The following is a 10,372-nucleotide window of genomic DNA, read 5'->3' as shown; positions in this document are numbered from 1 at the left end:
TTATCCGTCCATCTTCATCTGTGCATCTATTTATCCATCTATCTACGTATCTATCTACTATCTATCTACCTGCTATCTATCTACCTACCTTTCTCTCTCTCTCTCTCTCTCTCTCTCTCTCTCTCTCTCTCTCTCTCTCTCTCTCTCTCTCTCTCTCTTGTATTTATCTACCTATCTATATTTATCCATGCATCTTCATCTTTGCATCTATTTATCCATCTATCTACGTATCTATCTACTATCTATCTATCTACCTACCTCTCTCTCTCTCTCTCTCTCTCTCTCTCTCTCTCTCTCTCTCTCTCTCTCTCTCTCTCTCTCTCTCTATATATATATATATATATATATATATATATATATATATATATACATATTTTCTTTCCAGCCTCATCCCTCTCTCTATTTCCTCTATTTTTCCGTATTATTTTTTTTTTTTTGCTTTCCCCTCTCATACAATATTTTCTCTTTTTTTTTTTTCCCAAGCTCCCTGCTTTCTTTTCATCTCTGCCTTGTTTCTCGTTTCCTCTCCCCTCACCAATACTTCCTTCATTGTATTTTTATTGTTGTATCCTAAAACTATGCAGTTTAGATTCCAAAGAAACACTGCAATATCTTCCATCTTTATTTACTTTTTTTTATGAGATATGTAAGCCTTTTCCAGTGTATTGTTTCTATTTTTATATTCATTTATTCTTTTTGTGCACATCGAAATCTCTTACTTAAAGATAAATAAAAATAAAAAAAAATTTTCCTCTCTGTGCCTTTACATCTTCGCTTTATTTGGTTTGTTTGTTAGTCCACATCCTAAACAATATTAACGTCAATAAATCGAGTATCCCATTACTCCACAAATCAATGTTGAGCCCATTTCTCTCTCTCTCTCTCTCTCTCTCTCTCTCTCTCTCTCTCTCTCTCTCTCTCTCTCTCTCTCTCTCTCTCTATATATATATATATATACAATTTTATATGATTTGGCACTCTTACATGTAGGAACATGAATAAATATCAAAATCTTATAAGAAGTAAAAATGCGTGGGCCAGCTGTCACACCACTGGAGGAGCTGCACTAGCTAAAGGCTAAGCAAAATTCTCAGGATCAGTAATGAGGATGAAACAATAAATTTGAAAAAAAAGTTAGATTTTGAAAAGAGATAAGAAGGAAGTTGTTCTCAAATAGAATGGTACATAAATGGAAAAAAGTATTCAGGTTATAAGTGGTGAGTCATTATTGAGCTTTTAAAGGTTAGGCAAATATATGGATGAGGATGATAGGTGGAAATAGGTATGTTTAATACAGGGACTGCCACGTAAAAGCCAGACGGGGTCTTGTAGCATCCCTTATTTTTTAATGTTCTTATGTTCTTCTTTCTCTATCCTCACCTTCAATCCAAAGCTGGATGTTGCGTCTATGTGCTGCCGTGCCCACGCTCTTGAATCTTCCTAATTTTTTACTATCTGGCCGCGACTACAGTCACTCTCAAACTAAATTCATCTGTACTGTATACCTCTCAACTAACTCCTCTGACTAAAAAAAAAAAAAAAAAATCTTTGATTACTAAATTTCCAAAGTGAGCGCATTCTGACTCTTCCCTTTTGCGGATATCTTCTTTCTTGGAGACTTCATTGTTCAACACCAGCTTTGGCTTTCCTCTCCCTTCACTGACCATACTGGTGAACTGCCTTTAATTTTCCTATCCAATACGATCTAGAGCAACTGGTGCATACTCGTATTTCTGACCGTCTTGGAGATACGTCCAACATTCTTGACCTTTTCCTGACCTCTAATCCTTCTGCTTATGCTATCACCCTATTTTCTCCGTTGGGCTCCTCCGATCACAGTCTCATATCTGTATCTTGTCATATCGCTCTAAATCCTCCTCAGGATCTCACAAAGCGGAGGTGCCTCTGCTAATTGGAGGGAGCTGAGGAAGTATTATACTGATTTTCCTTGGAATGGCTACTGCTTCCGTGTCAGAGACCCATCTCTGTTTGCTGAGCACATAACGGAGGTGATAGTCTCTGGCATGGAGATGCACATTCCTCACTCTTCCAAACCTTTGTTCAACACAGCCTGTTCTCGTGCCATACATGATAAAGTGGTGGCTCACAAAGAGTACTTTAGCCTTCCATTACCTGAATTTTATGTCCTTTATCTTTCTGCCTGAAATCATGCCAAGTCTGTCCTCCAACTAGCCAAAAACTCCTTCATTAAAAGAAAGTGTCAAAATCTTTCAAGGTCTAACTCCCCCTCGTAACTTCTGGCACCTAGCCAAAAAACATCTCCAATAAATGTACTTCTTTATCCCTCCTTCCTTTATTTCAACCTGATGGCACCACTGCCATCTCATCTATTTCTAAAGCTAAACTCTTCACTCATACTTTTCCTAAACACTCCATCCTCAATGATCCTTCACCCTCTGACTACTTCATACTACCCATTAAAATCCTTCGCAGTAATGTTTTCCATGTCCTCACTGGCCTTGACCCTCAGAAAGCCCATAGGCCTGATGGGGTCCGTCCGTTTGTTTTCCGTAACTGTGCCTCCGTGCTCGCACCTTGCCTAGTCAAACTCCTTCAGCTCTGTCTATCTACCTTTCCTTCTTGCTAGAAGTTTGCCTACATTCAGCCTGTTACTAAAAAGGGTGACCGTTCTAATCCTTCAAACTACTGTCGTATTGCTTAAATTTCCTGCTTATCTAAAGTTTTGAATCTATCCTCAACAGGAAGATTCTTAAACATCTATCACTTCACAACCTTCTATCTGATTGCCAGTATGGGTTCCGTCAAGGCAGCTCTGCTGGTGATCTTCTGGCTTTCCTTACTGAGTCTTGGTCATCCTCTTTTAAAGAATTTGGTGAAACTTTTGGTGTTGCCTTAGACATCAAAAGCTTTTGATAAAGTCTGCCACAAAGCTTTGATTTCCAAACTACCTTCCTACTGCTTCTATTTTTTTCTCTCTGTAACTTCATCTCAAGTTTCCTTTCTGACCGTTCTATTGATGTTGTAGTAAATGGTCAGTGTTTTTCTAAATCTGTTAACAGTGGTGTTCCTCAAGGTTCTGTCCTGTCACCCACTCTCTTCCTATTATTTATCAGTGATCTTCTAAACCAAACTTCTTGCCCTATCCACTCCTACTCTGATGATACTACCTGCACTTTTCCAGGTGTTTTCCTAGACGTACAACCCTTCAGGAAGTAAACAATTCATGTAGGGAAACCTCAGAACGCCTGACTTCTGATCTACCCAAAAATTCTGATTGGGGCAGAGCAACCTTAGTATTGTTTAATGCCTCAAAAACCAAATTTCTCCACCTTTCAACTCCACACAGTCTTCAAGACGAACAACCATTCTTCTTCAGTGACATTCAACCATCCCCCTCTTCTACACTGAATATCCTCGGTCTGTTCTTTACTTACAATCTAAACTGGAAACTTCACATCTCATCTCTAGCTAAAACAGCTTCTATGAAGTAACGTATTCTGAGTCGTCTCCGCCAGTTTTTCTCACCATCCCAGCTCCTAACTCTGTACAGGGGTCTTATCTGTTCATGTATGGAGAATGTGTGTGTGTGTGGGGGGGGGCGGTTTCCACTCATGCTGCTATTTTTGAGAAGGTGGAATCAAAGCTTTTCGTCTTATCAATTCCTCTCCTCTAACTGACTGTCTTCAGCCTCTTTCTCATTGCCGCAATGTTACATATCTTTCTATCTTCTACCGCTATTTTCATGCTAACTGCTCTTCTGGTCTTGCTGACTGCATTCCTCCCCTTCTCTCGCGGCCTCACTGCAAAAGACTTTCTTCTTTCTCTCATCCCTATCCTGTCCACCTCACTAATGCAAGAGTTAATCTGTATTCACATTCATCCCTTTTTGTGATAAACTCTGGAACTCCCTGCCTGCTTCTGTGTTTCCTTCTTCCTATAACTTGAACTCTTTTTACGAGGGAGGTTTCAAGACTCTTATCCTTCAGTTTTTGACGAATCTCTTGACGACTCTTTGGCAATGGCGCCTAAGTTGTATGTTTTTCCTCTAGATACAGTATATGATTGCTTATAAGACGCGTCTTTAAGAAAAAAATTCTCAGAAAATAAGTATTGATCTTATTAAGCCAAGGCTCAAGGCTAGTGGTAAATCTATGGCAACGTCGTGTCCCGGAGTGCCTGTCAAATGACATTGGAGACCATGGAGCGCCATCAGTGGCCCTTAAATCAAACCCCAAATATCTTCGCACATGTAAACAAAGTGATGATTGCTTCTATACCACAAAAACAACTCTTTTTTGCAAGGTAACAATGTATAACAGGTCGTACTTATTGGTAATTCGCAAAAAATAACACCAATCAGGAAGAAATTAAGTGATGACGCTTACATTGCATGTAACTCGTGGTCGGTTACACATCAAACCTGATGACACGCGCAAGATTCACTGCGTTCCTCAGTATGATGCCGTTATTCCTTGGGCTGAGACATAAATAGAACATTTTTTTTTTTTATGGATTTGAATTTGAATTTAAAAAGAAATACTTATTTCGTAAAATACTTATTTTCGTAAAAAGAGTTCAAGTTATAGGAAGAAGGAAACACAGAAGCAGGCAGGGAGTTCCAGAGTTTATCACAGAAAGGGATGAATGTGAATACAGATTAACTCTTGCATTAGTGAGGTGGACAGGTTAGGGATGAGAGAAAGAAGAAAGTCTTTTGCAGTGAGGCCGTGAGAAGGGGAGGAATGCAGTCAGCAAGACCAGAAGAGCAGTTAGCATGAAAAAGAAATACTAAATTTCGTGATGAATAGAACGAATTTTTTTTTTTTCGCACTTTTTGTTTTAGAAATGTACTGAATATTTCAAATAAAAATACGTTGTAGAGAATAAGGTAAATTTATTTTCACACATCCTTATCCTTAGAAAATGTACTAAAATATTACAACCAGAATGACGATAAAAAAAAAAAATCATATATATGATGTACAACCTTTATTACTCCTCTGTGCTCTGATAGTGTCACTGCCTGCGCCATATTTGATTACATCTCACAGTAGGATTGGTGTTGGAAGGTCCTAGCAAATATTTAAGTTTTAAATGTTAAATATTGCGATCTAATAAAGATCTGAATACATATGAGAGGGCTTCAAATCTCAGGTGAAATCCTTCACTTTATATTCAGAGCTTAAACCCAATTATTTATTTATTTTTCTTTTTTATTATTTTATTTTATTTTAATGCCTGCCTGAATTGATGTGCTTCTCATAAGCCCATGCGTCTTATAAGCCACCAAATACGGTAGATTTTTACACACAACACAACAATGTGAAACCTACATTCAAAACCATAAGTTAATTAGTAGCCACCAAACTACGGGTGGCGAGCAAGTATGATGTCTAAATTTTCGTGGATGAGGAGAAAGTTACATACGTCTATGAGTGTCCCCGTGGCAGCATGCCATGAACAGCACGACAGTGAAGACAGCAGTGGTGTAAAGTATTGCAAAAGAGTGCATTACATCGTGCACATGTTGTAAAGTGTGGTTCCTGCTCCAGCCTAGCAGCTTGCCACACCGGACTGTAACCCAGTCTGATGCGTGCCGACACAACGTTGTGCCTTCGGATCATGACGCCGTTACAACGGTACTCGTAACTGTGTGTGTGTGTGTGTGTGTGTGTGTGTGTGTGTGTGTGTGTGTGTGTGTGTGTGTGTGTGTGTGTGTGTGTGTGTGTGCGTGCGGGTGATGTCGTAGTGTTGTATAGATATATTGTGAATCTTTGGCTGTCCCTGCTCCTGTCCGTAGATTGCAGAGCGGCCAATGTGATATTCGAGTGATGGCAGTGTGGTGAGTGGCAATGTGTCACCACGGGACGCCTGACCACAGGTTGCTTTTTCCAGTCAGTCCACAAGTGAAAGTATCCAAAAAAAGGTGATAATTAAGGATCGATCTCTTGCAGCTGAAAGTAAGGCTATGATCTGCCTTGCAAGCTGGAAAGAAGGTCGTGGAGATAAAAGAGCCTGAAGAACTGATTGCGAGCTACAGGTTACCACTCCAGAGTCGTCTCAGGCAGAGCAGTGTCACCGCATCCAAGATTCTCTGTAACTCGCAAAATGGTGAGCTTGAGTAGTCAGGAACCCTGCGACCAATCCATCCTCCCACTGATGGATCCATGTCAGGAGAGAAGACGGCCCTTCCTGGCCGTCCATTCTGCTGCACTGAAACATCAGTGAATACGCGGTGACGTACCGGGATGGATAAGGACTCTGCATGTATAGCTGCCAAGGCTTGTTGCTTCTGTAGGGCTGGGAGTGTAGTGAACTGCTGGGATGCGAGCGAGCCAGGGTGGAGAATCAGGAAAAAAACATTGCCTCAGAAACATTGATTGTCAAGTCTATTGAGGAGTGAGCATACTTTCTAATAAGATTGCGACCTCCAGGCTGTCTTTGAGTTTGCGTGAGTAGGGGCCAAGTGCAGCATGGATGACATGTGAATAATGAAGAGAGGGTTGAGGAGAGTAGAAACATTTAACAGTGAGGTATGAGGCATTACAATTTATTCTTTCTGTGAGGGAAGTGTAAGTTCTGTCTGCATGTTGCCAATTCTTGTTGACAATGGGCAGATGGGCAGCTTAAAATGAATCACATCTTTTTTTTTTTTTCTAGACGCTCCAGAGACTTTTTAAGAAGCTGTATCAAGGCAGGAGAGAGAGAGTCTACCAATGAGCATGTAAGTCTCGTGCAGAGTTCTGGCCAACAGTATAGAAATACCCCTTGCTTTGGTGGCGAGTGACTTGAGAGGGGTGAAGCGCTTCTTGAATCGAGTCAGGTCTCGGATGACTGGGTGAATACGCTCTGCGTGAGTGGCTCTAGAGATCCGAACCAGTGCTCAGAGGAATATTACTGTCTGCGATGGAAAACACAGGAAGCTGTCTTGAGCTGCGGAGAGAAAATATTCTGCTCTTTTATGGGGATATTAGGAGACTACACGAAGAAGATGAATACAAATGAATACAAAATATTATCAGCATAAAAAGTGATAGAAGTACCAGGAATGTTTGGTTAGGTAAGAGTGAAAGTAAGCGATTCAGGGTATTAAAAAGGAACGGACTAACGGTTATAGTATTAATACCCCCACCTTCCCATTCCCGTCCCCTTACTCTTCCCTTGGCCGTTTGCGATAGGTTTAAACTTCCCCATCTCCGCGGATGTGTTAAAACTGCGGCGACGAGGGCGGTAAGGGGTAGAAAAATGTTGACTTCACGGGGTGAGAGAGTACACCTTTGCCTTCCCTTCGTATATTTTTTTAAACAATACAATCATTGATTTTTGTTTATATATAGAGAAATGGATTTATAAACGTGAAAAAAATAATCATGAATGATGTAACATTTCAGGCTTTGCTTAAATGAATGTTTGTAATATTTCTGGAGACGTTGGTGTCCCCTTGTGATTGTTCATACTCATCATCAGTCAGAGTGTTTGGACCTCATCGAAACAATTAAATTAACACAGTAGTGCGCTTGTAGCTTTTGTGTTTGGTAAGTATTGTAAAAATACTTGAAAACTAGGAATATCTGAGACACTTTTACCCATAATAGACAAATCAAAATATTCTTCATACCGTGTTGAATTTATTTATTTATTTATTTTATTTACCTGCAGAATCAAGTTAAAACACAACTGAGGTCAAAGTAATGAGCAATACTGCCAACAGCTCTGCTATACACGGAAAGAAAGTGTAATTTCCTTGGTTTTGTTTGAAATGTTGAAGCTATCAGCTTCATTTCAGGTAGCTAGCCGCCTTAATTTGTGATAAAATGAGTTGTGTGTGTGTAATAATAATAATAAACGGTTTATTCTTTAGGCATTCAACAAACTGAAAATGTACATTGGGGGTGGGGAAATACTTGACATTAATCCTAAAGGTAAGTCAAATCTAGAAGTCAAATCTAGAAGGGACTATTGATTGATGGCTCGCACCATGGTGGGAATCGCACTGAGTCTGTACCGACTGGACCGCAGACCGCAGACCGCAGGAATCCATTAAACACAATGACAGCGGTTTAGATTGAGGAAGGAGTAAGTTAATGATTTCATTATCAAGATTAGAGACCACCTTGCACGGTCTACAGACTAAATATATGCAATTATTTAAAATTGTGAGGTACTCCAGTTAAATGCTACTTTCCATTAACAGAGATGCAGAATTCAGTAATCTGTAGTAAAATGAAGTGAGAAAAGTGCATGACGATCATTATATCATCGCGAGCCTAATAGCAACAACAATAATAAGCCATTCCACAAAGGAATTTCCAAAAAAGGAGCTCCTGACGCTCGTTTCAGCAGTGAGGGCGAGGTAGGACATGTTGTTGGTTCACTCATTCCTTGCCCCACCGGCGCGATGAAGGAGCAGGCGTGGAACGCAGTGACAGCTGGTCAACGCTATGAGTAGCGCTGTCAGGAGCATCACTGGTCATAAACAACTTCAGTGACATCAAGGAGAAAAAAAAAAGGATAAGTTAACAGGGAACACAGCTACAGGTAAGAGAGAGTTGTTACATATTCTAACATATCAACAATAATGTGAGGGAAGTGCCTCCACACTACTAAAATTAAGTTATAATTGGGAAAGAATGAATCATCTCAATATGTAACCAATGCTGGGTATATATATATATATATATATATATATATATATATATATATATATATATATATATATATATATATATATATATATATATATATATATATATATATATATTGTAAGATGGGGCATATAGGGTAAAAGTTGCCATCTGCTGTGTTACATTCTATTTTTTTGTTAACAAAATAAAGGGAGGGATTAAACAAAACACACAGTAGTTGGATGTTTTATTATCCTATCTATCGAAAAAAAAAAAGAAGATTTGTATGTACCACTAGTGTCACTTGAAACTGGGTGAGCCATGAAGTAGGGCTTGTTCTTTTCAGAGAATGAGTCCCTGTAGATGCTAAGGTCCATAGTTCCAGCTTCAGCATTACTAGAGTGATCAACTTTGGAGCCATTACTGGACTGTTAATCAGGTGTGTACATAACCAATGTTGTAGGTCTACTTTCAGTGTGTAAAAGATGGTTATACATTTTCTACCTCGGGGCAAAAGTGGCCACATATGTGGGGCAAAAATGGACAATATTTTTACTATTAAAATTTTTGTTCTAACATGATTTTTCTCTTCTTTTCAGAATGGTCCGCACCTACAAGAAGAAACCTGGGGTCAAACGGCTCCAATACACTCAGGGTGCAGTAGCAACTGCACTAGTTGACCTCCAAGGAGATCGTACTGACCTCGAAATATCCAAAATGTGCGAAATATGGCATTCCCAGGGCAACTCTGCAGAGCAGGTTTAAAGGAAAGGTGCAAAGTCCTGGCCAGTCCGGTAGGGGCACTGGACTGCTCGTAGGAGAGGAGTTACCCCTTGTCCAGGCATCTCAGTGGGCTTTTTTTATTTTTATTTTTTATTGGATTTTTGTTGCGCTGGGCCAGTGTCTCTCCTACATAAAAAAATAAAAAAATAAATAAAATAAAATAAAATATTTGCGGGAAAGATAGCATATTAATTCTTTTAAAAATCAGAAAAAAACTGAACTGTATCTAAATGAGCATATACCTAATTCAGTACAAAGCCTGATATTACACAGGATATGTATAGATGATAGATATACTGATATAATTAAGGCAAGCTGCATCAATTAATTACCAGTTACCACCTCTTGCTCTGCTTCTTAAATGCTTGATATGCCCACTCCTGCTGGACCCAGCTGTTCTTTGCCCTCCACCTATGGGAAATTGAACGTATTATGAATACGAAACATAAAACTTTAATTAATTTGGTAACAATAACTAAACAAGAGTATGTAGCCTAATCAAACATTTTCATATGTTTGGTGGTGTGTATATATATATATATATATATATATATATATATATATATATATATATATATATATATATATATATATATATATATATATATATATATATATATATATATATATATATATATATATATATATATACCGTCATATGGGAGAAAAGTAACCAAAAATGCTTGATTTTTATACTTACAGGCTAATAAAATTGAAATGAAAGACTGTTTTTTTATTAACCATACTTCCAGCACAAAATATAGGGTTTCCCCAAATTAAGGTCATATACCTGAGTAAAAAAAAAAAAAAAAAAAAAAATATATATATATATATATATATATATATATATATATATATATATATATATATATATATATATATATATATATATATATATATATATATATATATATATATATATATATATATATATATATATATATATATATATATATATATATATATATATATATATATATGTA

The 10,372-nt window shown here is 38.1% G+C and overlaps 1 long non-coding RNA gene across 1 annotated transcript; it reads left to right on the top strand.

Moving 5' to 3' along the window:
* The first annotated feature begins 8,299 nt into the window (after positions 1 to 8,299).
* Positions 8,300 to 9,867, top strand: LOC135115778 (uncharacterized). The gene is made up of 3 exons (XR_010276056.1): positions 8,300 to 8,520; positions 8,953 to 9,045; positions 9,206 to 9,867. It is a non-coding gene; the product is annotated as an uncharacterized LOC135115778 (long non-coding RNA).
* Positions 9,868 to 10,372: the final 505 nt, after the last annotated feature.

This window comes from Scylla paramamosain, chromosome 29 (assembly GCF_035594125.1).
Source record: "Scylla paramamosain isolate STU-SP2022 chromosome 29, ASM3559412v1, whole genome shotgun sequence".
Taxonomy (NCBI): Eukaryota; Metazoa; Arthropoda; class Malacostraca; order Decapoda; family Portunidae; genus Scylla; species Scylla paramamosain.
This window is presented reverse-complemented; position numbering and strand designations above follow the sequence as displayed.